Source organism: Ananas comosus, linkage group 1, assembly GCF_001540865.1.
Source record: "Ananas comosus cultivar F153 linkage group 1, ASM154086v1, whole genome shotgun sequence".
In the NCBI taxonomy this organism is placed as follows: domain Eukaryota; kingdom Viridiplantae; phylum Streptophyta; class Magnoliopsida; order Poales; family Bromeliaceae; genus Ananas; species Ananas comosus.
In genome coordinates this window covers 13823564-13831062 of record NC_033621.1, presented here as the reverse complement: position 1 = coordinate 13831062, position 7499 = coordinate 13823564, and the positions used below count along the sequence as shown (strand labels likewise).

Here is a 7499-nt window from a genome sequence, read left to right as displayed (position 1 = left end):
CTCATACTTCCAATTAGTATTTGTCTATGACACGAACTGTAACGCCCCACATCTCAGGAGGTCACCCATCCTAGGACTACTACAGTCCTAATATACTTAACCTTCTTAACCTATTGAATCTAACCACCGCCCAAAATACTACAGTCAAGTTAAGAGATATTTAACCCTATTATATCCTGTATATAGTACTATTGTATATTTTAGTGTGTTATATTCTTGTTAATGTAATATTTTAGAACAAATCCGATATGCCTATAGATAGTGCAAGTTATCATAATATAATGTAATATTCTACTACCTAGTGCAACATTCTTATTAATAGCGCAACACACTAAACTTTAACACTGTGTTTGGTTCGGGGTTAAGGGGGCGGGATAACCCCTTAACCCCGATTTTAATCCCAAACACAAGTTGAAAGGGGTGGGGTTTGTGGGGTTAACAAACCCCACCCCTATCGAGTTATCTTGGGATAACCTAATAGGGGTGGCCCCCCCTCCCCCCCACGGAATACACTTTAGCCCCGCCCCAAAATACCCTGCACACTACTGTTCGGCCTTCATCTCTTTCATCTTCTTCCCCCGAAACCCTCATCCCCCCTCCTCGTCGCCATTCGTTGACAGGCTTCCTTCCGGCCGAAGCGAGTCATAATCGCTTCACCTCGTCGCCGTCGGTTGTAAGGGCTTCACCTCCGGTTGTAAGGGCTTCACCTTCCCCGAAAATCTCATCCCCTTCCTCGTCGCCGTTGCTTGTAAGGCCTTCACCGACGGCCCAAGCGCCTGGTTCTTTCTCCTCCTCGCTTCGGGTCAACCCACACAACCGGATCGGCTAGATTTGGGTAGATCCGTGCCGGCCTTCACCTGCGATTTGGGGGTTTTCTCTTGGTCTCAGATTAGGGTATTTCCTCTATTTCTGTTGCCGTCGAGGAGGCTTCGTGTCGCAACCTTGCTTGCTCTTCGGCTCAGATCGCGCGAACTAAGGCCAGAATCATTCACTCGCATTGTTTGGCCCCACTCCTTGCTTCAGCCAAACCCTGACTTTGGAGCTTCATAGGCCGAGGTTGGCCGAGGTTGCCTTGTGCTTCTTGATTTTTGGTCGCTTCGCCTCTGAGCTTGGTTATTTTGCTATAATCAGGTTTGATATCCACGGTTATATTTTACCTAGCTTCAATATTTATCCAATGCCGAAGAAACAAAAGTATATCTTTGTATGCTGGTGGCGCTAATGAGGATGATGAATATTGGTAGATCTAATCTATCTTAAGAATATTCAATTTCATGTTGAATATTGGTATGATATTTATGATTGATTTCGTGTTATGTTAGGCACTTTAATGGTAGGGTGGCAAGTATTACTTTTTGTATGAATTCGTCATGTCATTGTTACTCACAGATGTCATGATTAAAATAGTTTGTAAATCTGAGGGACAGAAATAATGGTTTAAAAATCGTGGTTTGGCGATGACAGTTTCTAATTAACATTTGATGGATGGCATCGATTGCAAAATCTGTGCAACCCTATGTTAGTTGGAGACCACTTGAGCCATTTGTGAAAACGAACCACCTGTCTTTGATCGACGGATCATTTTGCAAAACTATTGCATGCTGGTGGCGCTAATGAGGATGATGAATATTGGTAGATGTAATCTAACTTAAGAATATTTGATTTCATGTTGAACATTGGTATGATATTTATGATTGATTTCGTGTTATGTTAAGCACTTGAATTGCAGGGTGGCAAGTATTACTTTTTGTAAGAATTCGCCATGTCATTATTACTCACAGATGTCATGATTAAGATAGTTTGCAAATGTGAGGGACATAAATAATGGTTTAAAAATCGTGGTTCAGCCATGATGATGGTTTCTAATTAATATTAGATGGATGGCATCGATTGCAAAATCTGTGCAACCCAATGTTAGTTGGAAACCACCTGAGCCAGTTGTGGGAACGATCCACCTGTCTTTGATTATCTTGCTCATTTTGCAAATCTATTGCTTGTAAATGTCATGCTATTGTATAGGCCATGCTATTGTGTGTAAATGCCATGTAAACTTTTGCATTACTTTATTGTGTAGGCCATGCTAATACATTAGCATATTTCGTATTTACTTTACTTGGCCATTGAAATTGCATGTAAATGCTACTGTATATTTAACTCAAATTCATGGACCTGTCATGCACTCGTTAATTATTTAACTACAGATGCATCCCTTTAAGAAATTTTCTAAGTACCTTCACAAGCAAGGTGGGTTACCGGAAAACTCATCTAATGAAATCCAACATAATGATGGTAGAGTTGGTATTCGAAATGAAATAAGGATAAGAAGTCAAAATTGGAGCAACACTTTGGATGCACATTTGTTGGGTCTAATGAGAGATGAACATACGTTTGGTAATTATGTAAATAGGACATTCACTTCCGTTGCTTGGAATAGGATGGTAAGTGAATTCAACAGTCAGAACAAATCTTAACCTGACTAAGGAGCAAATGAAGAATCGACTGAAAGTTTTTAAAAAAACTTTCAATCTGTACCATTGTCTTGCCAATAAGAGCGGGTGGGGATGGGATTATGAACGCCACATTCCGACACCAGGTGACCCAAGTATCTGGAATGCTGTAATTGTTGTAAAGTTTATATATCTTGCGTTACTTTGTTTAGGCATTTAGTTTTTATGATAGTATTCAATTGTTAATATCCTTTGTATAGGAGAATCCGGCTTACGCCAGGTGTAGAGATAAACTCTTTCCCTTCTATAAGGACATTGAGTTCTTACTAGAAATACCACTGCTTCTGGAAGATATGCATTTACCACTGCTGTGGCGATTGATAGTCTGATTGAAAGCCCATCCGGGTCATCCCCTGGTGAGCATGATACTGTTGTTGGCATTAGAATGTCAGCGTGTAATATCTCACATTGTCCATTTGAAGTAGGGTCATCAGGGTGCGCCATAAATGCAAATGATGGTGGCACTAATACCTCATGCTCTTCAAGCCCTCCCGTGATGCGCACAACCGGCAAAAATACTGCTAGTGGTTCTGGCCATAGCTCTGGTTGCAAAAAAGCTCGATCTCCAGAGCCTAGCAATAAGCAACCCCAACATGCATTTACTTCGGGTGGACGGAAGAAAAAAAAAAATCCCCTGGCTTCAGCGATGGCCGAGATGGTCCAGCTCAGAAAGAAAAAACTAGAAATTGTACGGCAACTCTGTCAAACCGAGATGAGTAGTCGCTTTAATATCCCATCGATTGAGACATGTATGCAAAGAGTGTACGGGATAAAGGGGTTAAGAATGAACAAATCTTGGTTGCCGGTGTGTCACACCCCGGGGTCCCTTTTAGTTTAAAACATAGCGGAAAAGCGTCTGAAAATTTTTTTTTTTTTTTTTGAAAAGCCTGACCCCAGAGTATGCCAGATCCGCCACAAACACAGGGAATCCACTGTTCACACGGACAGAGTCTCCCCTGTATTTGCACGGCGTCACACAAGTACAAGAAGTAACCCAGGTACAACCACAACCAAATGAACATACAATTAACCAACAATTATATATTCATACACCATTCACATCACAGGTTTACATTTATATATTCGATATTTAAATATAAATACACATCTATCAGTTAAAATGTTTCCAACCACAGAAACAGGTTTTGAAATACTAAGATGCAAAATCCACTGAAAACCTTTTGAAAACTGTTACCTACACGGAAACCTTTATTCTTTAAAAACGCTACCACGAGAGGTAGAAAACCTTTTATTTCACAAAATCCAGAAATTNTTCCACCATATAATCACTTATTTTAATATATGTGAAACCGATCAAACCCCTTTTTCTCAACAACCGTGCATCAGAACCCAATTCCATCAATGTTATTGGGTCCAGAATAGTCAAGCCGTTGAAAACGAGCTATTGGAGTCCTATGTTCGGAGTCCAATATGCACCAGAACCCCTCTCTACTCACTGGCTCATCCGAAAAGCCGGAGTTACTACTCACTTTAAGTCATCGGTCCTGGTCGCGTAACTTCTCCATTCTAGCTCATTTTCTCCTGAAACTTGACGAGTGCTTATGTAATTAAATTACTCACAGAAACATCGTCAATAGAGAGTTTAGCTGCACTGTCAAAATCTCAGTCCTTCCAGACAAGATAACGAAAATATAATTGGAGTTAAAATTTAAACTTTAAGAAGAAGATTTAAAATATCATTTATGGAAGGAAACAAAATATTCATACCTTTTATTCTAGAGTTATAGAATTAGTTCACATAAGGGATGAAAAAATAGAACTAAAAATTTTTCTGAGTCTTATAGTGAACTTCTCTATTTTCTTTTAACACATAAGGGATGAAAAAATAGAACTAAAAATTTTTCTGAGCATGCATTTTAAAGCCGATTGAAAAGCAATGCAAAAAGTGATGCAAATTCTTTTAGTTGTCAAGCCTCAGCATATGGTGACCATGGTAAAAATAGAGACCGCGATAGTAGATCGAGTGAGTCCAATAATAGAAACGGTGAAGAATCAGATAATCAAAATGTGATAACATATAGAGATAATGATCAGTCCCATAATCCATAGAAATATTCAATGTTATTATCGCAAAATTTGGCAATATCGAATGATTTTGTCAATTGAAACAGCAGAATGCTAATTTTGCTCAAGAAAAGAATGAAAACAATAACTTACTTTTTACATGTCGTTAATTAGAAAAAGCTGCTAATGGTATTTAATATGTCGATAGTGGTTGTAGTAGTCACATGACTGGAAGAGAAGAAAACTTTATTAATTTGGACAAATTAATCAAAGACCACGTGACGATGGGTGATGGCTATGTTCAGGACGTGTATGGAAGAGATACAATGAGATAAATATTTCTGGATTCAAAAAATAAATAATATCTTATATGTTTCTGAGTTGAATTCCAATCTTTTCAGTGTGTCAATTTTTGAAAGAAGATTATTCACTTATTTTTGAAGATTCGAAGTACACAATTTATGGAGATAAAAATTAAAAGAATTTATATTTTGAAGTTTTAATGACAGAAACTACAGTATTTTTCTGTTCATGTTGTAATGAAAGCAATGCTAGATGATGATTGGTTATGACACAATAGTTACTTGAGTTTTAAGGGGCTTGGTCTATTGCATAAAAATAATATGGTTAATAGTTTGCCTTTGATGCGTAATAATGGTTCTGTATAGAAAAGCATCACAGGGACTCTTTATATGAAATAGCAATTGGAGAGTCAAAGAATTATTAGAATTGATACATGCTGATGTTTGTGGGCTGATACAGACACCGTTGCTCAACAGCAATTACTACTTTGCGATTTTTGTGGATGACTACAGTTGGATGACTTGGATTTATTTTGTTAAAAATAAATCTAAAGCTTTTGATATTTTTCAGAAATTAAAAAAACTTGATCGAGAATGAATCTCGTTATTATATTAGGACCATTCGTATAGATTGATAGGGAGAATTTATTTCTAACAAGTTTAAAATTTTTTGTGAAGCTAATAATATTCACAGGTAGTTAACAACCAGTTACATGTCTTAGAAGATGCTGAGCGCAAAAATCAAAACTTAGAGGAGATGGCAAAAATCATAGTGAAAGCAAAAAGGCTCCTGAACAAATTTTGGGCAGAAGCTATATCTACTGCAGCATACATTCTTGATAAAAGTCCAACTTCGGCACTGTAGAATAGGGGTGTAAACGAGCCGAACACGAGCGAGCTGGGGCCGGCTCGTGTTCGGCTCGAACACGAGCCGGCTCGTTAAAGTATCGAGTCGAAAAATTCAACTCGTGTTCGGCTCGTTAATAACGAGCGGAACACGAGCTGACTAACGAACAATAAGTTAAAAACAATTAGATTGAATATACATAAAAACTAAATTTATAAAATCTTATCCATTAGACTTTGATCTAATAGTTGAAACTTTACATATAAATGGATTTTTTTATAATCAAGCTCGCATTTATATTTTTATTTTGCTAAAAATTAAATAATAAAAATATATATTATATATAATTATTTATTTATATATAAAAATATAAATTAAATAAATTATATAAATATAAAATATATATATTCGAGCTGTGGCCTATGTAAATACATAGGCCACAGAAATATATGTTCTGGGCTAGTGTCGCAAACTAGGGCCTCAGTCCAACAAATCTATGCTATCTAGGAGTATGCTCGAACACAGGTTGGGCGTAATTTTGTTATCATCGGACTTGAGCCCAAGGGAGCCTTACTGTGTATAGTGGCGCTTATTGACCCGTCCAAAGCAGTTAGTATTTTAGTACTAAACTCTAACTACTGATCAAGAAGTAATTTAAAGTGCGAGCGCATTTCTGATCTTTAACATAGTGACACTACATTTTATTTTTTCACAGGAAGTGCCTTGGGTTGCCCGAACATAATATCTCTTATAAAGCATTGTTGTGTTGGCAAATTTACGTGATATTTGGTCGACGGCATAAAATCAATCAAAATTTTTTACATTACGTGCATTAAAGTGTTAGAATCTTATTATGAAGATAATATTATGAAAAACTCAAATCATTACACATTTTTTTCACTAGGCGGAGTAATCTACGGTAATGATGGAAAGGCTTAAGTTATAACTTGTTATCGATCTATCTCTCTCTTTGGTCTCTATCCGGGCCATTTTTGTGCGAGTTCATTACTAAGTAGAAGAGCATCATAGCACTCTCACGCCCATCTACCAACTTGTTGGATTTGGATGTATTCTCAGTACAAAAAGCCAAATATAATTAAACAAATAGGACCACAAACTTTGGGCCCGGGACAGATACAGCATGAAATGATTCATCTTGTACTATGTAATTATTTGTTACTCTTATATTCCTACTTTAATATTGGACATAATTCAAGTAAAATACATAGAGCTCGATCAGCTCCTACAAGTGGGTCTAACCATGAATCCATGATGGGACAATTCAGAATGGGCTTGGCCTACAATCTTTAGCTAAAGCTCAACCCAGCCCAAATCAAGCCCGAGTTGCCCGGTTAATGCATGTTGACACAACTAGAGACATTTACCAACCCGTCCCTAGAGGCCAAGTAGCAAAAGGGCCTTGTGCCCTGGTACCCGAGTCCCGAGACCCCAGAGGGGGAGATCCTAGCTGATTCACATTTCAATTAATTTGTTTATTTGTCTAAATGAAATAAACTATTCATGGCGGGCTTGTTTAGTTCGTGCTACTTATATGCCTCTAAATAAAAAAATAAAAAAAAAAAGAATAATTCTTCTTTTTTTTCCCAGATTTTTATGCATTGGCCCCTAGTTCGAGTTACCCACCACCAGGCAGAATCTATGCTTAAATTTACAAAACGTAAAAATGAGCAAACCTTATATAAACTATACTGACTAATTTAAAGAAGACGACTATCTAATGTCTTCAAAAAACATTCTAATTGTACACCAACTTTTCAATTTGTTGAATTTGAAGCTAAGTAAATGTAACAAACTTCC

General features: G+C 37.3%; 1 long non-coding RNA gene across 1 annotated transcript in view; it reads left to right on the top strand.

The window, feature by feature from the left end:
- The window catches only part of LOC109710112, an 11269-nt gene continuing 4293 nt past the window's right edge, over positions 524-7499 (top strand). Inside the window, exon 1 of the long non-coding RNA XR_002216291.1 lies at positions 524-1131. This is a non-coding gene — a long non-coding RNA (uncharacterized LOC109710112). The remainder of the gene's footprint in view (positions 1132-7499) is intronic.